The sequence below is a fragment of the Leucoraja erinacea genome, chromosome 20, assembly GCF_028641065.1.
Source record: "Leucoraja erinacea ecotype New England chromosome 20, Leri_hhj_1, whole genome shotgun sequence".
Taxonomy (NCBI): Eukaryota; Metazoa; Chordata; class Chondrichthyes; order Rajiformes; family Rajidae; genus Leucoraja; species Leucoraja erinaceus.
The window spans coordinates 35,800,716-35,825,583 of NC_073396.1; the positions used below are offsets into that span (position 1 = coordinate 35,800,716).

The window sequence follows — 24,868 nt, forward strand, 5'->3', positions numbered from 1 at the left end:
TCATCCCAATTATTTTTCCATTAAAAAATGACTATGCATTTTTTTAAATGCAGTTCAAAGCTGAACCAAATACATTTAGATGAAAAATAACAATAGCCTAATTTTGTCCCTTGTGAAAAGGAAAATATGGTGCCATAAAAGTGTTACAGTGTTTCATTGGACGAATTCTATAGACTGTGATTCCAGGCACAAAATAATATGTTTTAAATGCACAGCTCCATGCAGCCTAATTTGGTCCTGTACAAGTTGAAGAATAGTTGCCATGTCCTGTCCACTGTGAATAAAGTTGCATGCGAAAATAAAACAAAACCCACTCAAATTAGAAAGCAGAATTAGTTGTTTCCTCATTGGCAATGCCATTTTTAACAATACGCTCCTGACTTTGAGGTGGCATGGTGGTGCAGCGGTAGAGTTGCAACCATACCGTGTCAGAGACTTGGGTTCAATCCTGACTACAGGTGCTGTCTGTATAGAGTTTATACGTTCGAACCGTGCCCACGTTTCCACAGGTGCTCCGGTTTCTTCCCGCATTCCAAAGAAGCACAGGTTTGTAGGTTAATTGGCATCACTAAATATTGTAAATTGTCCCTAGTGTGTAGGATAGTGTTAGTGTGTGCAAACCCAGTGGGCCGGAGCCTGTTTCCGTGCTGTATCTCTAAACTAAACTTTGCAATACGTGATCTTGGTTTCTAGCATTGTCACTATAATTAACATTGTTCAAAGTAGTTAACCTTTAAGAGATTTTTAAAATATAACATCTAAACATTCTGCAGTGGTACATATCAATGAATCCATGAAATAGATTCCTCATGGAGCTACTATTAATAAAAAACACTTCAGCTGTTTCAAAGTAAAAGAGAGTGGGTTCCCATTGTATTGTATCATTAAAAAAAAAACAATTTGCAGCAAACTAACTGACGCTCTCCAAAAATAAATATTTTCATCCACCAGTTAACTCCCATTAACATTTGCTCATAATGACATGATTTATATGCAAATATAGTTTTTAAGTTTCAAGAATAAAATTTAAATGGATAAAATGCACATAATGGAGTCCCATAAAATCAATTAGGCTGTTTAATTTAAGAAACATTGAATGCAAAAATGCACGTAGTCCCTGCTTTCAGCTTTCAGGTGCAGATTTGCATGCTTGTTGTGTATTACTGGAAGTGTTGATAAACATCGCATATTGTTCCAGAACCCTCTTCTGCAGTGCCTGGTTGCTATAAGCTAGATTACATTTCATGTCTTACCCTGGCAAATATCAATAATCGGTGTATATCTGAAGTTGGTACTGGGAAGGTCGGGGATCAGGAACATGTAGATTTACAGCCAAACCTTATACAGACATTATCATAAATATGAAATGATTGACTGTCAGTCCTAAATGGCTTACCCCGTATTCTTAAACTGTGACCCCTGGTTCTGGACTTCCCCCAACATCGGGAACATTTTACCTGCAATCCTCTGAGAATTCTTTATATTTCTAAAAGATACCCTCTCAACCTTCTAAATTCCAGTGAATACAAGCACAATTGACCCATTCTTTCATCAAATGTCAGTTCCACCATCCCGGGAATTAACCTGGTGAACTCCCTCAATAGCAATAATGCCCTTCCTAAAATTAAGAGACCAAAACTGCACACAAGGTGCAGTCTCACCAGGGTCCTGTACAACTGCATTAGGACCTCCTTGCTCCTAAACTCAAATCCTCTTGCAATGAAGGCCAAGAATTAGCTTTCTTCACTGCCTGCTGTACCTGCATGCTTACTTTCATTGCCTGATGTACAAGCACACCCTGGTCTCATTGCACCTTCCCTTAGAATCTGACACCATTCAGATAATAATCTGCCATCCTGTATTTGCCAACAAAGTGGATAACCTCACATTTATCCACATTATACTGCATCTTCCACGTTTCTGCCCTCTCACTCAACCTATCCAAGTCACCCTGCAACCTCATAGCATCCTCCCGCAGCTCACACTGCCACCCAGCGTGGTGTCATCCGCAAACTTAGCGATGTTACATTTAATTCCCTCGTCTAAATCGTTAATATATATTGTAAACAACTGGGATCCCAGCACCGTGCCTTGTGGCACCCCACTAGCCACTGCCTGCCAATCTGAAAAGGACCCGTTAATTTCTACTCTTTGCTTCCTGTCTGCCAACCAGTTCTCTATCCATGTCCATGTCAATACCCTACCCCCAATATCATGTGCTCTAATTTTGTCCAAGGCTTTTTGAAAGTCCAGATACACCACATCCACTGGCTCTTCCTTATCCATTCTTCTTCGTATCAGTGGTTTAAACGCTATCATTACCAATTCTGGTGGAAGCACTCAGGTTTATTCCACACTAAAGCCTATTTCTCATCACTATCTGCACATAGACCAATTTTGCACAAGCAGCCTTCTAATCTTTTAACTGTGGCCGTCTTGTTTACTTCAGCCATTTACTTCACCTACACGGAGATATTTCTCTGTAAACTACATTGACAGCCATCTTTTCATTTTTATAAGGCCTACTCAGACTTAAATATTTTTAAATCTGTTTAACACAATTATTCCTTTTCCCGTCTGGTTATTTCATTTTCCTTTAGTGCACTGGGATGTTTTATGAAGTAGAACAAATTAGATTGCAGATTTAGTATGGCAAAATATAAATAGATCTGCATATCTGGAAAGAAAGCATTTAATAAATATGGTAGAAATAAAAATGTATTTTTGTGAAAATTGACATCAAAAGACCTTTTATATCAAACTATAGTTGGGCCATGTTTCCATTAAGCGTACTGCTGTATGAAAAGCTAATTGTGAAACAGAACTATATTGCCAAAGAAAGCAAAGGTAATAATTCAAACCATTACAAACGATTTATAACGTTACTCACCTGCCCTGCAATGGACCAGGAATATCTTTTCTAGCATATTTCTTTTTCTCCTTTTCTTCATCTGTCTCCCTAATTTGATCAGTAAAATTGGTCCTTAATTTGAAGTTATTGCAAGAATGGAATGACTGCCAAATTTTCATGCATAATAATTTAAATACACATATGCACATCTTCACTAAAAGATACTTTAACACTGAGCTGACTAAATATATTCAATTGCAAAAGATATCGCGATATACATTTTCATCATGCTTGAAGACTTTTTTGCAATCCTCATTGAAATATCAAAAATGAGAAGTTCCATAATGTTCAAAGAAAAAAAACATTGGATGCAATCCATTTTTTTGCACAGCTACTTAATCCAGCACACAATTACCTCAGGGATGTGTTTATTATTGTTTTAATAACATTGAGAATAAACATATTATGGCTAAGGAATTGATAACCACGGGAATGGAGATTTGACAAAATTGAAGTTACTGAGGTAATTTATCAGAATCTGGTGTTGAAAATGTTGATAGACAACCAAGTCACCAGGAGAGATCAGATTATGCAAGCAAGCAACAGTGGTCTTTAACAGAACCACCAACATTTCCCATAAGCCCAGGGTTTCTAAGTGTACATAGATAGATCTATATCTCTCAAGGTACTCGGCTGCTGTACCTTGATCATATTTAGATTTGGTTCCAGGTTTGACTTTTCACAGGATCTGCAATCCTGTTGATTTCAACTATAGAACCACAGAGAAGAAAACAAAGAAAGCAAGTTCCTTTTACCAAAATGTACAGCATTTTAGTTTTGTTTAATTACTGGTAAATATTAAGTACAATTAGATATTTTATTAAAACAGTAGTTCATTTTATAGACATTTATTTTCAAGTGTGTACATTTTCCAAAATGTTAGGGGCTTATAATGACATTTAACCTCACAGCTAGGATACCCAACCACTAACGATATTAGAAAATAGGTTATTTATTAATGAGTAAAGTGCTGCTTGACAGCACTGTTAATTACAACCTGCATCATTTTTGCTGATGATTGATAGTAGTCTGATAGGACAACTTTATTCTGGTTTAATCTAATTTACTGTCCTGTAATAATGGCCTTCCACTTCCATAACATGCAAATTCATATGAGTAGGCAGTAACCACTGGCAACAAATTTGTGACAAGAGTTTTAAATGTGCCAGGTGGTTGTACAACCTTAAGTTATTAAGTGGACATGCTCCTGAATCACTGAAAGACAATTATTTTGTTATCTTTTGCATCTTCCATTCAGGAAAATCTTAAAGCTCTCCAAAGCCTTTCAAGAAAAATAAGTCAGATTTTTTAACTGTTAAAAATTCCAAACTAACCTTTCAGTGTCCTCCAACATCTTCATGGCCTCGTTGAAGATTTTGCCCATCTCAGCTACAGTGGGGTCCATCGTCTGTCAAAGAAAAGTGAAAATATTTGCATTTTCTAAGTTTCAAGAGACTGGTCGTAAAATATACCTGTTGGTGTGTAGGAAGAAACTGCAGATGCTGGTTTACACCAATGATAGACACAAAATGCCGTAGTAACTCAGCGGGATAGGCAGCATCTCTGGAGAGAAGGAATGGGTGACGTTGACGTCGAGACCCTTCAACGTCATCCATTACTTCCATCCAGAGATGCTGCCTGTTCCGCAGAGTTACTACAGCATTTTGTGTCTATCTGTTGGTGTATTCCGTTCATAGAAACCACAGGAGAAATGATTGTTTGCTGCAGTAATTTCCAGGTAAGTTTACTTCTTGGTAATAAAACAGAGCACTAGAAAATTGAAATGCATGACAAAATGAACTTCAATACCCAGCCCATGATGTGCATGGATTTCTGAACATCTACCTCAATGTAATTAAAACTGGAGGAGTCTTAGGATGACACAAACAATCTTCTCCACTAAGGAGGGCATGAACAATCTTCCTGATGTACTAGTGGCCAGAGGATCTGGGGTGACGGAGGAACTGAAGGATATCCACATTAGGCAGGAATTGGTGTTGGATAGACTGATGGGACTGCAGGCTGATAAATCCCCAGGGACTGATGTTCTGCATCCCAGGGTACTTAAGGAAGTGGCTCTAGAAATCGTGGATGCATTGGTCTTCATTTTCCAATGTTCAGGATCAGTTCCTGTGCATTGGAGGGTGGTTAATGTTAGCCCACTTTTTAAGAAAGGCGGGAGCGAGAAAACAGGGAATTATTGACCAGTTAGCCTGACAGGTGGTGGGGAAGATGCTGGAGTCAATCATAAAAGATGAAATAGCGGCACATTTGGATAGCAGTAACAGGATCGCTCTGAGTCAGCATGGATTTACGAAGGGGAAATCATGCTCGACCAAACAATGGAATTTTTTGAGGATGTAACTAGGAAACAGTAGCCGGAAGCCAGAGGATTGGGAAACTTTCATAGGACAACATAAGGAAGCAAAACGGGCAATACGGACTGAAAATATGAAGTGCGATGGGAAGCTGGCCAGGAATATAAGGAAGGACAGTATAAGCTTCTTTAGATATGCTAAGGGCAAAAGAGTAGCAAAGTCAAATGTGGGGCTCTTGAAGGCAGACACGGATGAAATTATTATGGGCAACAAGGAAATGGCAAAAGAGTTGAATAGGTACTTCGGATCTGTCTTCACTAAGGAAGACACAGACAATCTCCCAGATGTACTGGAGAACAGAGGGTCAAATGGGGTAGAGGAACTGATAGAAATTTTCATTAGGCGAGAAATAGTATTAGGTAGGCTAATGGGACTGACGGATGATAAATCCCCTGGACCTGATGATCTGCATCCCAGGGTCCTCAGGGAGGTGGCTCTAGAAATAGTGGATGCATTGGTGATCATTTTCCAATGTTCAAAGGATTCAGGATCAATTCCTGTGGATTGGAGGATAGCTAATGTTATCCCACTTTTTAAGAAAGCAGCGAGAGAGAGAAAACGGGGAAGTACAGACCAGTTAGCCTGACTTCTGTGGTGGGAAAGATGCTGGAGGCTATTATTAAAGAGGTAATTTTGGGGCATTTGGATAGCACTAAAAGGATTAGTCCACATCAACATGGATTTATGAAAGGGAAATCATGCTTGTCTAATCCTCTGGAATTTTTTGAGGATGTGACAAGTAAAATGGATGAAGGGGTGCCAGTGGATGTAGTGTATCTAGACTTTCAGAAAGCCTTTGATAAGGTCCCGCACGGGAGACTAGTGACTAACATTAGAGCACATGGTATTGGGGGTAGGGTGTTGATATGGATAGAAAATTGGTTGGCAGACCGGAAGCAAAGAGTAGGAGTGAACGGGTCCTTTTCAGAATGGCAGGCAGTGGCGAGTGGAGTGCCGCAAGGCTCGGTGTTGGAGCCGCAACTGTTTACCATATACATTAATGATTTGGAAGAGGGAATTAGGAGCAACACTTGCAAGTTTGCGGATGACACAAAGCTGGGTGGCAGAGTGAGCTGTGAAGAGGATGTTAGGAGGTTGCAGGGTGACTTGGACTGGTTGAGTGAGTGGGCAGATGCGTGGCAGATGCAGTATAATATAGATAAATGTGAGGTTATCCACTTTGGCGGCAAAAATAAGGGGGCAGATTATTATCTCAATGGGGTTAGGTTAGGTATGGGGGAGGTGCAGCGAAACCTGGGCGACCTTGTACACCGGTCACTGAAAGTTGGCTTACAGGTACAGCAGGCAGTGAAGAAAGCGAATGGAATGTTAGCCTTCATAACAAGAGGATTTCAATATAGGAGTAAAGAGGTTCTTCTGCAGTTGTGTAGGGCTCTGGTGAGACCACATCTGGAGTATTGTGTACAGTTTTGGTCTCCTAATTTGAGGAAGGACATCCTTGTGATTGAAGCAGTGCAGCGTAGGTTCACGAGATTGATCCCTGGGATGGCGGGACTGTCATATGTGGAAAGATTGAAAAGACTAGGCTTGTATTCACTGGAGTATAGAAGGATGAGGGGGTAATCTTATAGAAACATATAAAATTATAAAAGGACTGGACAAGCTAGATGCAGGAAAAATGGTCCCAATGTTGGGCGAGTCCAGAACCAGGGGCTACAGTCTTAGAATAAAGGGGAGGTCATTTAAGACTGAGGTGAGAAAAAACTTTTTCGCCCAGAGAGTTGTGAATTTATGGAATTCCCTGCCACAGAGGGCAGTGGAGGCCAAGTCACTGGATGGATTTAAGAGAAAGTTAGATAGAGCTCTAGGAGCTAGTGGAGTCAAGGGATATGGGGAGAAGGCAGGCAAGTGTTATTGATAGGGGACGATCAGCCATGATCACAATTAATGGCGGTGCTGGCTCGAAGGGCTGAATGGCCTCCTCCTGCACCTAGTTTCAATGTTTCTTTGTTTCTATGAAAATGGACAGGGAGAGCCAGTAGTGTACCTGGACTTTCAGAAAGCAGTTGATAAGGTCCCACATAGGAGATTAGTGGGCAAAATTAGGGAACATGGTATTGTGGGTAGAGTGCTGACATGGATAGAAAATTGGTTGACAGACAGGAAACAAATAGTGGGGATTAACGGGTCCCTTTCAGAATGGCAGGCAGTGACTAGTGCGGTACCGCAAGGCTCGGTGCTGGGACCGCAGCTATTTACAATATACATTCAATGATTTGGGTGAAGGGATTCAAAGTAACATTAGCAAATTTGCAGATGACACAAAGCTGGGTGTCAGTGTGAACTGTGAGGAGGATGCTATGAGAATGCAGGGCGATTTGGACAGGTTGTGTGAGTGGGCAGATGCATGGCAGATGCAGTTTAAAGTGTATAAATGTGAGGTTATCCACTTTGGTAGCAAAAACAGGAAGGCAGATTATTATCTAAATGGTGTCACGTTGGGAAAAGGGAAAGTACAATGGGATTTGGGGGGTCCTTGTTCATCAGTCAATGAAAGCAAGCATGCAGGTACAGCAGGCAGTGAAGAAAGTGAATGGCATGTTAGCCTTCATAACAAGAGGAGTTGAGAATAGGAGCAAAGAGATTCTTCTGCAGTTGTATCGGGTCCCAGTGAGACCACATCTGGAGTATTGGATGCCATTTTGGTCCCCTAATTTGAGGAAGGACATTATTGCTATTGAGGGAGTGCAGCATAGGTTTACAAGGTTAATTCCCGGGATGGTGGGACTGTCATATGCTGAGAGAATGGAGCGGCTGGGCTTTTATACTCTGGAGTTTAGAAGGATGAGAGGTTATCTTATTGAAACATATAAGATTATTAAGGGTTTGGACACACTAGAGTCAGGAGACATGTTTCCGATGTTGGGGAAGTCCAGAACCAGGGCCCACTGTATAAGAATAAGGGGTGAGCCGTTTAGAACAGAGATGAGGAAACACTTTTTCACACAGAGAGTTGTGAGTATGTGGAATTCTCTGCCTCAGAGGGCGGAGGAGGCCGGTTCTCTGGATAATTTCAAGAGAGAGCTGCATGGGGCTCTTAAAGATAGTGGAGTCAGGGGATATGGTGAGAAGGCAGGAACGGGATACTGATTGGGGATGATCAGCCATGATCACATTGAATGGTGGTGCTGGCTCTAAGAGCCGAATGGCCTACTTGGCAAAATACAGAGTGTAGAAGAAACTCTGCAGATCAGGCAGCACCTGTCAGGGGAAAAGGACAGATGATGTTTTGGGTCAGAACCATCTTCCAAATTAAGGAAAATCATTTGGACACCATCACCACCTCTAATCATTATGAATACTGCAACAAAATAACATTAAAAATTAATAGGATTTCATAAATGCTTCACTTTCAATTAAAAATATAACTGAGTACCATTCCAAACACAATGCTTGGCAAATGTGTTGTACTCGAAACAATGTCTATTGTTATATTGAAATATTAATGATGGAGGTGATCAGCGAAATTTGAGATGGAACAATAAGAATAAGACATAAATGATGTATTGGGCACATTGGATTACAATGCCTCAGTTGAACTTTTTATCCCTTTGGAATAATTGTGCCAGCATGCTAAATAATCCAAGCATCATAGAAATTTTGGATAAATTAACAATATTATTACACAACTACAGGAAATTGTCTGATACATTCCTTAATACACACTGATTTGCTGTTCCTGCAATCACCATTAACAGTCTTTCAAAGTTACAAAGTAAGAAACAAAATGTATAGAACTTACTAATAAATATATAAATATTCCTCAAGGAAATATCATTTTCTACACCTGAAACCGCTGAAAAGTACCAAATACAGTACCCTCCATATATTTGGGACAAAGACACATAATTTATATATTTGCCTCTGTACTCCGCAATTTGAGATTTGTATAGACAAAATCACATGTGGTTACAGTGCACATTGCCAGATTTTAATAAAGGCCATTTTTATACATTTTGATTTCACCATGAAGGAATTACAGCAGTGTTTACACATAGTCCCCCCCATTTCAGGTCACCATAATGTTTGGGACACAGCAAAGTCATGTAATGGAAAGTAGTCATGTTTAGAATGTTGTCACATATCCTTTGCATGCAATGACTGCTAGAAGTATGCGATTCGTGGACATCATCAGTTGCTGGGTGTCTTCTCTGGTTATGCTCTGCTCAGGCCTGTATTGCAGCCATCTTTAGCTTATGCTTGTTTTGGGGGCTAGTCCCCTTCAGTTCTCTTCAGCATATAAAAGGCATGCTCAATTTGGGTTCAGATCGGGTGATGGACTTGGCCACTCAAGAATTGACCATTTTTTTAGCTTTGAGTAACTCTTTTGTTGCTTTAGCAGTATGTTTGGGATCATTGTCTTGCTGTAGAATGAACCGCTGGCCAATGAGTTTTGAGACATTTGCTTGAACTTGAGCAAATAGGATGTGTCTATACACTTCAGGATTCATTATGCTACTACCATCAGCAGTTGTATCATCAATGAAGATAAATGAGCAAGTACCTTCAGCCCAGGCTATAACACGCCATAACATCCCCACCCCCGTGTTACACAGATGAGGTGGTATGCTTTGGATCTCGGGCAGTTCCTTCTCTCCTCCATACTTTGCTCGTCATCACTCTGATATGTTAATTTTCGTCTCATCTGTCCACAAGACCTTTTTCCAGATCTGTGGTTGCTCTTTTAAATACTTCTTGGAAAACTGTAACCAGTGCATCCTATTTTTGCGGCTAACCAGTGGTTTGCATCTTGCAGTGTAGCCTCTGTATTTCTGTTCATGAAGTCTTCTGCAGATAGTGGTCATTGACAAATCCGCACCCGACTCCTGAAGAGTGTTTCGGATCTGTCGGACAGGTGTTTGAGGATTTTTCATTATTATGGAGAGAATTCTTCTGTCATCAGCTGTGGAGGTCTTCCTTGGCTTGCCAGTCCCTTTGAGATTAGTAAGCTCACCCGTGCTCTCTTTCTTCTTAATGATGTTCCAAACAGTTGATTTTGGTAAGCTTAAGGTTTGGCTGATGTCTCTAACAGTTTTATTCTTATTTTTCAGTCTCACAATGACTTATTTGACTTTCATTGGCACAACTTTGGTCCTCATGTTGATCAAGAGCAATAAAAGGGTCCAAATGTGATGGAGTAAATACTAGGTGCTGAGAGCTCTCATACCTGCATTAAGGAGGCAATTACACATACCTGAGCAATTACAAACACCTGTGAAGCCATGTGTCCCAAACATTATGGTGCCCTGAAATGGGGGGGACGGGACTATGTATAAACACAGCTGTATTTTCTACACAGTGAAACAAAAAAGTATAAAAATGGCCTTTAATAAAATCTGACAATGTGCACTTTAACCACATGTGATTTTTTTCAATTACAAAGCTCAAATGGTGGAGTACAGAGGCAAATAAATAAATGGTGGGTCTTTGTCCCAAACATTATGGAGGGCACTGTATATCAGGAAAATCAAAATCATGAACAACACAAAGGAGTAAACATGCAGTAAAATAACCTGCCAGCTAATAATTCTATTTAAAGCAAACCAAACAGTTTTATGGTTACACAAAGAAAAAGATAATTATTTGTCATCTTGATCATATTCTAAATCATTTGCAACCCTCCTTATCAAATACCTACATTGAAAATCTAATGGACATCAGTTATAATACAGACAGTAACTAGAATCTTTAGAGACATAAGAAACTGCAGATGTTGGAGTCTTGAGCAAAACAAACCACTGTAGGAACTCAGCAGGTCAGACAGCATCTGGGGAGGAAATAGACAGGCGACATTTCATGGCAACACCGTTCTTCAGACTAGAAGGTTTATATGGTTACGTATGTTATATGCATTCAAATGTTAATATATTTTTAATTACGTCTTTGAACATCTTTAATTTAAAATAACCATGCAAACCAACTCTGGCATCCACCAATTTATTGTGTATAGGTTGCCTGATCAGAGACAAGAACGTATTAGAAAGTATACTTGATTCAGAGCGTCTCATAAGCTTTACCATTTTATAAATAGCTTCTGATAAAACACCTAATCTGACTCTCTAAAAATTAATCCAGAACATTCTTCATGCAGCTAAAGAAATTGAGAAATATTGCACCCAGTTTCACAAAATTTAAATATTTATATATTTTGTAATCCCCTAGTTTTTCAAGCACATGCTTATGGGCCTGTCCCACTCACGCAACCTTTTCGTCGATTGTTAAAAATCCAGCGGCGACCAGAACAAGGTACGACTCTTTGGGTGACTACTCACGACCATACAGGCTTCACCCCGCGACATGTCGTAGCGTTTTTCTGGTCGCCGCTGGATTGTCAACGTTAAAAAATTTCGGCGACCTGCAAGGACCTATGATGGGTGCCAGCAGTCGCCGAACAAGTCACGTAAGTGGGACAGGCCCATTAAGCATACCTATTCATGAAGCAAAACTGCCAACATCCAAGGTTCTTAAAGAGGACTTAATGTGGATAAATGTGAGGTTATCCATTTGGTGGCAAAAACGGGAAAGCAGATTATTATCTAAACGGTGGCCGATTGGGAAAGGGGGAGATGCAGCGAGACCTGGGTGTCATGGTACACCAGTCATTGAAGGTAGGCATGCAGGTGCAGCAGGCAGTAAAGAAAGCGAATGGCATGTTGGCTTTCATAGCAAGAGGATTTGAGTATAGGAGCAGGGAGGTTCTACTGCGTTTATAGGGTCTTGGTGTCGCACACCTGGATTATTCGTGCAGTTTTTGGTCTCCAAAAGGAAAATTTTCGGCAGAGAAGGTTCACCAGACTGCATGTCAGGACCTATGACTGGGTGCTCTCAGCAGTGGCCAGGCTAGATGCACAAGTCACGTAAGTGGGACAAGGGGCCCAGCTTAAGCATAAGGGGGAAATCCTATTCATGAAGCAAAACTGAATCTCTGGAACTCTCTGCCACAAGCCAGTTCTTATTTAAGAGGGAGTTAGATGTGGCCCTTGTGGCCAACATGGATAAGCATTTGGTAATGTGATGACTTCTGACTTGCAACTTTATTTATCGTCCTCTTTATTAATCATTCTCATTTTTCAATACTGGTTTTACAATTTATTGTCAGAGGGCTCAGTACAAGTTCAATAATGAATTTCCAAATTATTCTTCAATTCATTTTGCCTGCAACTATTTACATTTCCATAATAGACACAAAGCTTGGAAAGATAATTTCATTGTGAATTTTTAAATAGTGTACCCTAAACATTGTAAGTGGTTTTTGAACAGTTTGGAGTATTCCTAAAATCACCGTTTAATTTAGCCAAGCTTTGAAGCTATCTTTAATCCAATAAGTTATAAGCAGGGTTTCAAAACAGCAGGTGAGCGATGACTTCACTAAAGTAGGTCATGGATGGATGTTGTAGTAACAGAGGCAAGCAAAGAAAAAAAGTGGGTTCACTGCGACCCGGGCAAAGCAGCAAGACTTGCCTGAACGAGCTAGAGTGTAACAAAATTCCAAAATACAAATACTTTGTGAAGTGTGCTGAAAATGCAATATTGCAGTGGGTGAAAAACGCATGAGAAATGGCAAGGTAGACACAGAATGCTGGAGTAACTCAGCAGCATCTTTGGAGAGAAGGAATGGGTGACATTTGGGGTTGAGACCCTTCTTCAGACTCATAATGTGAGATTCAAGTTGCATCAAACCCACACAGTGTAGGGAATCAGGATGCCTTGGTTATAGAAATGCAGCCTCTAATACTTGGGCAAGCCCAAAATTCACTAAATAATGAATCCAGTTTGACAACTTGCTTTGGGCTAAGGGCTGGTAGGGAGTGGGGGGGACGGGTAGTTGAACAAATTGCTAAACTATTACCATAAATACCACGTCATCCTATCTGTACATAGAGACCCAAGAAATTGCAGATGCTGGAACCTTTCATAGAACACAATGTGCTGGAGCAACTAATCGGGTCAGGCAGCATCTCTGGAGGACGTGGTGAAGTAAACATAGCAAAGTTTGCTGTTTACTGCCTTACAGTAAGAAATTCCATGTTTTGCAGTTATGGTGTGCAATTAACATTGAGCCAAGCTATAAATAATAACTTGGATGAAAAAAAACCCTGCAGATCCTGAAATCTTAAAAGAAACAGGACATCCTGGAAATACTCAGCAAGTCAGACAACAGTAGTGGAAAAAGAACTGCAGGTAATGTTCATCAAAACTAGGGAAAAGTTTTTAAAAACGCAGATTTTTAATTACAGGCAATAAAGTGAAGGGCCTGTCCCACTTTAACAACTTAATTCTGCCGCGTTTGCCCTTGACTCACACTCGCAGCATGGTCGGCACGAGGTCCTAGATAGGTTGTAGGAGGTTGTGATGCTAGTCGTAGGTATTCCTGGCATGAAGTAGGTCGGGGTGTTTTTTCTAGTATGATGAAAAATGTCCATGAGTAAAAAAGGTTGTAAATTAGGTTGTGAAAGTGGGACAGGCCCTTGAGGCAGAGGGAACACAAGGAATGTTTGCGAATGGGTGGAAACCAAGAGAGGCTTATGCAAAAAGTGGTGGTGAAAGCTTGTTAATTGCAACTGATCTTAAAATTATGAGATACAACACACTGCAGTTGCTGGAAATTGAAACTAGAAGGCAGGCTGGAAAAAACAGCTGGTTAGATGTTCATCCTTGCTGACTGCATGAAGATGCTCAGCACAATGGTCACGCAATCTGCATTTAGTTTTTCCAATGTCGCTAGACCACAGCACCAGTAGGAATGCAGTGCACTAAATTGAATGTACAAGTAAATAGTTGTTTCATCTTTAAGGAATGTTCCAATCTCTGGATGATGAAATGGGAATTGAAAACAGGGCAGCTGTTGCATCATCTGCAATTGTATGGGAAACTATCCTTAACCAGTCCGAAGAAGGGTCTTGACCCGAAACATTACCCATTCCTTCTCTCCAGCGCTGCTGCCTGTCCCGCTGAGTTACTCCAGCTTTTTATGTTTATCTTTGTTTTACACCAGCATCTGCAGTTCTTTACCACACGTATCACAAGAGGAGGATTGATTGATTGATAAATAGTGGAAATATGACACAATCAGGGAACTGCAGAGGGAAAATTCCTTCAAAATGCTGAAAGTGGGGGAGGGAGGGGAAGAAAGGGGCCGGATTTGTGGAAATTGTAGAGCATGGCGAGGAAACTGGAGAGAATGGCAAGGTGAAAGCAAGGTGAAGGGATACCCTATTGTTACTCCGGTGGAAAGTGAGAGCAGAAATGCAGCAAAAAGAATGGACAGTTTGTTAACTACAGTGGAGGGAACATACGGTTAAGGAAATAGAAAGACAACTCAGAAGCACTGCTGCACAACAGACAGAGATAGGAGATAGGAAGAAAGGCGGGGGGGGGGGGGGGGGGGGGGGGGGGGGGGGGGGATGGGAGAATGATAACTGCAGGAGTCAGTGGACTTGTAAGAGAAACTGGTCACTCACTTATCATCTCTGATGGAGGTAGAAAAGTCGATAAAAGGAAAGAGAGCAGAATGCAAATTTGCAGGAGATATAAAATCTTTGAGTTCTACATGCTTGTAGGAAGCAGTGTCAATACACTGGCTTCTGTCTTAACATCACTCTGCTAATTTATTACAGGAATTTTAATCCTTCAGTCTGAACATACTGTGATTTAAAATGGCACCTGTTTGAGCAGTGCTTTATACGCTGCTGTGTCAGGATCTTGGCACAAACTCTTATGGGCACCCGACCTACTTGCGACTATGACGGGTGCCGGCATTCGACAAAAAAAATTGCGTACGTAGGACAGGCCCTTTACCTTACTCTAGGACTTCCATCTGTAATTAGCATAGGAAGGCTGGCTGTTGGATTTGCTGGTGCAGGGCAGGGCAAACAGTGTGGTCATTCAGTATTGAGATGTGGTACTCAGGGTCGTACTCTGGCCCTCAATTACAGTATCAGCTACTGTTGAGGGCTAGCCATATTCAATTCAATTCAACTTTATTGTCATTGCACAGATACAAGTATAGGTACAACGAAATGCAGTTTAGCATCTGGTCATAGTCATAGTGCAAGATAGGAATAAAAAAAGTATAGAACAAGCATACATTAGTGTAAGAAGAGTACTGGTTAACAATGTGGATGGAGAGACCAAAGATATCTAGCGACGGGACTCCGAGTTCAGCAATGTTAGTGTGTTGTTGAAAAAGCTGTTCCTCATCCTGCTTGTGTGAGACCTGAGGCTCCTGTACTGCCTCCCCGATGGGAGGAGGGCAAACAGTCCATGGTTAGGGTGAGAGTGGTCCTTGATGTTCTTCCTGGCCCGTCTCAGACACTGTTTTCGGTGGAGGGCATCCATGGCAGGGAGCAGGGCACCGATGATGTGCTGAGCGGTTTTCACCACCCGTTGTAGTGCCTTCCTATCCGCTGCGGTGCAACTGCTGTATCATACCGTGAAGCAGGTGGTCAGGATGCTTTCGATGGTACAGCGGTAAAAGTTGGTCAGGATCTGGGGGGACAGGTGAGCTTTCTTGAGCCTCCTCAGGAAGTAAAGGCGCTGCTGCGCCTTTTTGATCAGTTTGGTGGTATTGAGGGACCAGGACAGATCCTCCGAGATGTGTACCCCGAGGAATTTGTAGTTGGAGACGTGCTCCACCTCAGTCCCGTTTATATGGATGAGGGTATGTCTGCCCCCTCTTCCTGAAGTCAACAATAATTTCCTTCGTCTTCTTGGAGTTGAGGACGAGGTTATTGTTGGCACACCAGGCTGCCAGGTGCTGGACCTCCTCCCTGTAGGCTGACTCGTCGTTGTCACTGATCAGCCCTACCACCGTGGTGTCGTCAGCAAATTTAATGATGGCGTTGGAGCCATACTTAGGGATGCAGTCATGGGTGAAGAGGGAGTAGAGGAGAGGGCTGAGCACACAGCCCTGAGGCACGCCGGTGTTCAGTGTTATAGTGGAGGAGGTGAGGTTGTTGACCCTAACAGACTGTGGTCTGTTGGCGAGGAAATTCAGTGTCCAGTTGCAGAGGGAGGTGGAGATGCCAAGTCCGCTGAGTTTGGTGATCAAGCTAGCGGGGATGACAGTGTTAAAGGCGGAGCTGAAATCAATGAACAGCAACCTGATGTAGGTGTTATTGCTGTCCAGGTGGGTCAGGGCTGAGTGTAGGGCTGCCGATATGGCGTCCTCTGTAGACCTGTTGGTCCGGTAGCCAAACTGATGGGGGTCCAGTGTGGGGGGGAGGCTGACTTTGAGGTGAGCCAAGATCATACGCTCAAAGCACTTTGTGATGACAGGGGTAGGTGCCACTGGGCAGAAGGCGGTGAGACTCCCTGAAGCTGATTGTTTGGGCACTGGCACAATGGTTGAGGTCTTGAGGCAAGTGGGGACGACACCCTGGGCCAGTGACAGATTGAAAATGTCAGTGAGGACTGGGGATAGTTGTCCAGCACATGCCCCGAGCACAAGCCCAGGGATGCCATTGGGGCCGGCAGCTTTGTGCTCATTCACCTTGCTCAGTGTATCTTGTACAGCAGAGGTGGAGAGACTGAGGGGTTGTTCGTTCAGGGGTGGGGCAGCTTTGATGGCTGGAGTTTTGTTGTCCCAGTCAAAACAAGCATAGAAGTGGTTTAGCTCATCAGGAAGGGAGGCGTTGTCTGGGGGGGGGGTGTTAACTTTATGGTAATCGGCAATGGATTTGATTCCTTGCCACATGCGCCTGGGGTCAGAGTTGTTTTGGAAATGCTCCTCGATCTGCCGTTTGTGATTGAGTTTGGCGTTCCTAATTCCCTTTTTCAGATTGGCCCTGGATGAGCTGTATCCCTCAGCGTCGCCAGATTTAAAAGCGGCATCGCGAGCCTTCAGCAGGAGTCTGACCTCCCTGCTCATCCACGGCTTCTGGTTACGGAAGGTCTTTATCTGTTTATGGGTAGTGACGTTGTCAGTGCAGAATTGCATATAGTCCAAAACGGTTGAGATGTATGTTAATCTGCTCCATATCTGCTCCATGTTTCATTAGACTGCCTGGATTCCATAGGATCTCTCAAAACACGTAGTAGGTCATGCCAGTTAGAGGTCTTGCCAGCACTCACTGTGTCAAGAAGAATGCAGCCACCACACTGTTCATCCCAGCCCACCTAACACCAGCCCTCACAGAGAGCCTCTCTACACCGAGCGATGGATGATTCTTTTCTTATAAGAGCACCAAAGTGTGAGGGTTATGTCAGGTTTTGGGCACAGCAGTAACCAGGAGGACAGCGATCAAAACCAGGTTCTTGGCCCCTAGTTTCGAGCCACTGCAATGGCTACGCATATTAGCTGCAAGGGCAGCAGTTTATGCCAGGTCCTCAGCACAACAGTGCAGTCAGAGATGAGGACAGGGTGGTTATCGGTTGTTTGGAAACGATGGAGGCAAGATCAAAGGAAATGAGGGATTACCTGGGAAATATTGGCCTGATACAAGGTATAAAGAGATAAAGGAACAGACACCAGCATCTGCAGTTCCTTCCGACATAAAGGAACTGATGGTCAGCCTCAGAGTTGGAGGTCAGAATACCAAACAACAATTCTACCTCTGTCAGCTGGTCTGAGAACTCATCAACTTGTCAATGTCAGCGCAGTCTCAGCACCACCACCTTCTCAATCTCAAACTGATATTGCTGTCCTCACTTCTCCTCAATGAATACAGATGTCCTGTTGAGTTAATCCAGCAATTTGTTTCTATCTGGTGTAAACCAGCATCTGCAGTTGCTTCCTACACGATGCAAAGTACTCCTTTAGAACCTCACTTACATCCTCCGACTCCACGCATTGATTTCCTCCTTTATTTTTGGGCAGTCCTGCCTTCTTCCTGGTCACTGTCTTATTTTTAACATGTGTATAAAAAGCCCTGGAATTTTCTTTAACATGTCTTTCTAATGATATTTCACGCCCCCTTTGGGCCTTCTAATTGCCCACTTGAGCTCTTTCCTATCTGCTTTATATTTTGCATAAGTCCCGCCGGATGTTACTTTCTTAAATCTGACATACACTTCCTTTCGAAGGTGGACATAAAATGCTGGAGTAATTCAGCATTTTGTGTCTACCGACTGTCCCGCCTTCGATGTAAACCAGCATCTGCAGTTCTTTCCTATACACTTCCTTCCTCTTTGGGTCATACAGTTCCCTTAACTTGCCGTCCTTATCCCTCCTCCTCACTGGAACATGCCAATTCTGCACTTTGATTAGCTGGCCTTTAAATGACTCCAACATGTCATCTCTGGATTTACCCAATAACACCTGACCCCAATCTAGTCTTCCTCGCTCCTGCCTAATGACACTGTAATCTGTCTTGCCCCAAATAAGTACCCCCCCCCACCCCCCCCCCCCCCCCCCCCCCCCCCCCCCCCCGCCATCATCCAGATCTGTCCCAATTCCTCCTGGTCACTGTCTTATTTTTAACATGTGTATAAAAAGCACTGGAATTTTCTTTAACATGTCTTTCTAATGATATTTCACGCCCCCTTTGGGCCCTTCTAATTGCCCACTTGAGCTCTTTCCTATCTGCTTTATATTTTGCATAAGTCCCGCCGGATGTTACTTTCTTAAATCTGACATACACTTCCTTTCGAAGGTGGACATAAAATGCTGGAGTAATTCAGCGGGACAGGCAGTATCTCTGGAGAGAAGGAATGGTCCATAGATGCCGACTGTCCCGCTGAGTTACTCCAGCATTTTGTGTCTACCTTCGATGTAAACCAGCATCTGCAGTTCTTTCCTATACACTTCCTTCCTCTTTGGGTCATACACAGTTCCCTTAACTTGCCGTCCTTATCCCTCCTCCTCACTGGAACATGCCAATTCTGCACTTTGATTAGCTGGCCTTTAAATGACTCCAACATGTCATCTCTGGATTTACCCAATAACACCTGACCCCAATCTAGTCTTCCTCGCTCCTGCCTAATGACACTGTAATCTGTCTTGCCCCAAATAAGTACCACACCCCCCCCCCCCCCCCCCCCCCCCCCCCCCCCCGCCATCATCCAGATCTGTCCCAATTCCAAATAATCTTAAAACTTATGGAGTTATGATTACTCTCCACACATGCTTATTCCAACAGAACACCAGTCCTCTGGCCATGCTCGTTTCCCAATACATGGTCCTGTATGGCCCCTCCTCAAGTCAAACTATCCACATAAGAGTATTTCCAACAATTTGTTTTTTTTAATAAATTTAAAAAAAAAAAATTTGGTCCAGTGTGACAATGTGATTATTAAATTATACATAAAGTTAATCTCTCCAAAAAGACCAGACATACTTCTTAAATGTGCTCACCACACTAGGTAAGCAGTATTAATACTTGTCAAGTGATTTCAGAATTTTAAAAACTTTACATACAGAAAATATCCAATATAATGGGTCTTGATCCAAACGTTGCCTATTTCCTTCGCTCCTTCGATGCTGCCTCACCCGCTGAGTTTCTCCAGCATTTTTGTCTACCTTCAATTTCCCAGCATCTGCAGTTCCTTCTAAAACATCCAATATAATTACATCCTTTTATCAAATAATCATGTGAATCATGTAACTTGGGACATGTGTAATGAGAGATAATGTTATTGCAAAACTATTGAACCAAAATTTCAAAAATGCTAATTTTGAACTTCACAACCTAAAACTGAGATTCACTTGAAATGAAATACGCCACAAACTAAATAGAGTACTTCATTGTACATTGTGTAAAACTTTTTTAAAATGGCCGCAAAACAGAGATGGCCATCCAACTCCAAAACAATACAGTAAAGAACTCCTCACCACCACCTACCCCACCTCCTGTCCGCTCAGGAGGACATCTCATATTTCTTGGATTTGACACGACAAAGAGCACAGCTTTGAAACAGGCTTTACATGAACCACATCCATTAAATACAATGAAAGTAAACAAATATAGTTTTATGTACTGTGCTCCGATTCTATCTAAGTTTCAAAAGATTCAAAAGGTAAAAGGAGTTATTACATAAATAAATTATTTCATTCCTAAATAAATGTCTGCAAATGGACAATTTTGAACTGATTCTCCAGCTACTGATCGAATGGTAGGTACAATGCAAATACAGAGCAAAGCACCAATCATACAAATCTCTAAATAATATTTTTCACTAGCCCTATCCTGAAATGCTCTTGGCTCCTTTTAAAAATACCAATTGTCTATTATTCATAGATGTCTAGCATACTGCATAGGAAGCCACCTACACCAATTAATTAACGTATGCTATTGCAGACGTGATGTAGAGTTGAACACAAGTCAATACCTGTCACAACATAATGCTGCATCAGTGTATTTCAAAAAGTGACACAAAAACAATATCCCTGGGTTTATGTATTAATTAGCTATCCTAGTATTGCCCACAGAACAATACATCACAGCAACACGCCCAAAATGTCCATACCAAATATGATGCCAAATAAAATAATGTCCTCTGCTTGCATGCAATTCATATCCCTCAATCCCCTGCATATTGATGTACCCATCAACAAAACGTCTTAAATGCCACTATCCTAATGCCTCCATGCCACCCTGGAGGCATGGCCCAGTATCCACAACTCTGTGTACAATAAAACTTGTCCTACACATCTATCTATCTATCTATATCTATCTATCTATATATATATATAAAACTCAAATCAGTCCGCCTGCAGTACGGATCCCTTCCTGCCTTTCGATTCGTTGACGGCTGCTCCTTCCTCAGCTTCCAACACACTTCGAAACAATGTTGCAAGACAGGAACACTGAACTTTTCACTGCTGCAGCAGGCAGGGATTTTTTTTAAAGAGGCAGGGCAGTACTGGAATCTTACTTTTGAGAACGGCTTCAGTTCCATTGGAGGAGACGGGTGCACGGTGGAATATTGGGTTGGGGGATCACACCATTGGGGGAGCAGACCCAACGGGTCTGCACTTGGTCTAGCATATATATAAAACTCAAATCAGTCCGCCTGCAGTACGGATCCCTTCCTGCCTTTCGATTCGTTGACGGCTGCTCCTTCCTCAGCTTCCAACACACTTCGAAACAATGTTGCAAGACAGGAACACTGAACTTTTCACTGCTGCAGCAGCAGGCAGGGATTTTTTTTAAAGAGGCAGGGCAGTGCTGGAATCTTACTTTTGGGAACGGCTTCAGTTCCATTGGAGGAGACGGGTGCATGGTGGAATATTGGGTTGGGGGATCACACCATTGGGGGAGCAGACCCAACGGGTCTGCACTTGGTCTAGTTATATATTAAATCTGTGTGGCTGCCGCCTGCCGTCCGGCGTCCGGCTGCCTTTTGATTCATTGACGGCTGCTCCTTCTTATCAGCTTCCAACACACTTCAAAACAAAGTTGCAAGACAGGAACACTCTGAACCTTTCACTGCTGCAGCAGGCAGGGGAGGTGCCATTCGATTTTTTTTTAAAGAGGCAGGGCAGTGCTGGAATCTTACTTTTGGGAACGGCTTCAGTTCCATTGGAGGAGACGGGTGCATGGTGGAATATTGGGTTGGGGGATCACACCATTGGGGGAGCAGACCCAACGGGTCTGCACTTGGTCTAGTTATATATTAAATCTGTGTGGCTGCCGCCTGCCGTCCGGCTGCCTTTTGATTCATTGACGGCTGCTCCTTCTTATCAGCTTCCAACACACTTCAAAACAAAGTTGCAAGACAGGAACACTCTGAACTTTTCACTGCTGCAGCAGGCAGGGGAGGTGCAATTGGAATTTTTTTTTAATCCACTGCTGAGGGAGGCAGGGGAGTGCTGGAATCTTACATTTGAGAGCGGCTTCAGTTCCGTTGGAGGAGACGGGTGCACGGTGGAATATTGGGTTGGGGGATCACACCATTGGGGGAGCAGACCCAACACTTCAAAACAAAGTTGCAAGACAGGAACACTCTGAACTGCGATGAGAACTGCATTCATTACTCCAAATGCAGCCCAACCAAAAACCTATAAAGATCCAACATGACTTGAAGAAGGGTCTCGACCCGAAACGTCACCCATTCCTTCTCTCCAGAGATGCTGTCCGGTGAGACCAAGCGGAGGTTGGGCGATCGTTTCGCCGAACACCTCCGCTCGGTCCGCAATAACCAAGCTGACCTCCCGGTGGCTCAGCACTTCAACTCCCCCTCCCACTCCGCCTCCGACCTCTCTGTCCTGGGTCTCCTCCATGGCCACAGCGAGCAGCACCGGAAATTGGAAGAACAGCACCTCATATTCCGTTTGGGGAGTCTACACCCCCGGGGCATGAACATCGAATTCTCCCAATTCTGTTAGTCCATGCTGTCTCCTCCCCTTCCTCAGCTCCCCTGCTGTCTCCTCCCACCCTCCAGCCTTCTGGCTACTCCTCCTTTTCCCTTTCTTGTCCCCACCCACCCCCACCCCCTATCAGTCTGAAGAAGGGTTTCGGCCCGAAACGTTGCCTATTTCCTTCGCTCCATAGATGCTGCTGCACCCGCTGAGTTTCTCCAGCTTTTCTGTGTAACCTTCGATTCTCCAGAATCTGCAGTTCCCTCTTAAATGCTGTCTGTCCCGCTGAGTTACTCCAACATTTTGTGTCATGGCCTTCTGACTCTTATACTCAATGTCCCGACCGGTGAAGGCAGGCATACCATATGTCTTCTTTACCACCCTATCTATTTGTGCTGCCACTTTCAGGAAGTATGGATTAAGATCCCATAATCTCTCTGCGTGCCAATGCTGCCAAGGATCATGGCTTTAACTACGTACTTTCCCCTTAAATTCTACCTCCCACCTTCGGTGCTTATGCATTCGGTTTGATTACAAAATCTGCTCAATGTTAACCAAGATGCTGCGTCCAAAACGCCAGACTTTTCTAACGATCAAATAAGTTATTATCTGATATGGACAGCATTTTCGGTGTCATTTCGGAAATGCACAGTATTTGTTCAAGACCTTGGACCAGGAAGATCCCAAGAATCGGGGAACTTACTTTTAAAACTATGTTGATGCTGTGTACGCGCCGAGTTAGGGTGAAGTCTCCTTAACTATTAATTCACGCCGTGATAGGCCCCGGAGTTGTGGCCACCCGGAAATAAACGTCGTGAGGAGAACTAAATGTCGTTGAATTATTATTTTTCCACCTTGATGCGGGGTGAGAGGCCGAGAGTAGAGGCGATGATCCGCCCTCTGGGCTCCAGGCCCCTCCATCCCTGCCCCAGCGACCAGCGACCACCCCCGCCCCCCTCTCCCTCCCCCAGCCCAGCCCAGCCCAGCCCACCATACCTTCTCCACGGAGCTCTCCATCGTGTCTTTTCTTTGGAGAAAAGGCCGAGTGTTGTCGCGGGTGTTAATGGAAGGGGGTTGTCACGGGGCGGCCTGTTGCACCGCCGCTCTCAGAGCCGAGGCCCCGCCGCCGCTGTCGCCGCCGCCATCATCATCATCATCAGCTCCGGCTCCGGCTCCACGCTGGCAGCCCGTGGGAGGGACGGAGAACAATGCGCGCGCAGCCCGGCGCTCACCACCGCTCGCTCACCACCATTACTCACTGCCCCCCTCCCCCATTCTCCACCGCTCATTTCCCCCCCTCCATTGCTCACTCCTCCCCCCTCCCCCTCACTCCCCCCCTCCATTGCTCACTCCCCCCCTCACTCCCCCCCTCCATCCTGCTCACCCCCCCCCCCTCATTCTCCAACCCTCCCCTCACTCTCCACCCCTCACTCTCCACCCCTCACTCCCCCCTCCATTGCTCACCCCCCCCCCTCACTCTCCACCCGCTCGCTCACCACCATTACTCCACCCCTACTCCCCCCCCCCCCCCCATTCTCCACCGCTCACTTCTCCCCCCTCCATTGCTCACCCCCCCCCTCTCCCCCCTCCCTTACTCACCCCCCCCCCCCCCCATTCTCCCACCCCTCCATTGCCCCCCCCCCCCACTCCACTGCCACTCCCCCCCCCCCCTCACAACCCCCTCCATTGCTCACCCCCCCTCATTCTCCACCCCTCACTCTCCACCGCTCGTCCCCCCCCTTCCATTGCTGACCCCTCCATTGCTCACTACCCCCCTCCACCGTTCAATACCCCCTCCATCTCTCACTCTCTCCCTCCTCCAGCACACACTCTCCCTACTTCACCACCACTCTCCCCCCCCCCCCTCCCCCTCTCACTCTCCAACACCCCCCCCCCCCCCCACGCTTTTGTTTACCAAAAATTATTTCATCACTTATTTACAATAATATTTACAGTACAAAATTAAACAAAACAAAACCCACCACCATAATACAACTATATTACAATCCTTACTGAGGATGACTTCCACCCCACACAATGCCCAACGGTGCCGGAAATCCCCCAGGGTGCCCTTGAACAGTGCTTAGTCCCTTTCACGTACCACCCGGGCACGGATTTCCCCCATTTGATCCTGGCAGAGGAGGCAGCTGAGAAGACCCGTTGGCACTCGACTTTGGTTCCAACAGTTGACCCAACACCATTTACTGACCAATATGGATTTCCTTTAGTTGCTCCCTCCTGCGAGATCCTCGGTTGCCTAGTATTTCTGAGAGATTGGTTCTGTCTTCACTAAGGATGACACAAACAAAGTACTTGTTT

At 43.9% G+C, this 24,868-nt stretch overlaps 1 long non-coding RNA gene across 1 annotated transcript; it reads right to left on the minus strand.

Annotated features, from left to right (window-relative positions):
• Positions 1 to 229: 229 nt before the first annotated feature.
• On the minus strand, positions 230 to 23,757 carry LOC129707079 (uncharacterized). The gene is made up of 4 exons (XR_008725139.1): positions 23,546 to 23,757; positions 4,246 to 4,319; positions 2,891 to 2,959; positions 230 to 274 (listed from the first exon to the last, which is right to left on the minus strand). It is a non-coding gene; the product is annotated as an uncharacterized LOC129707079 (long non-coding RNA).
• Between the last annotated feature and the right edge of the window lie 1,111 nt (positions 23,758 to 24,868).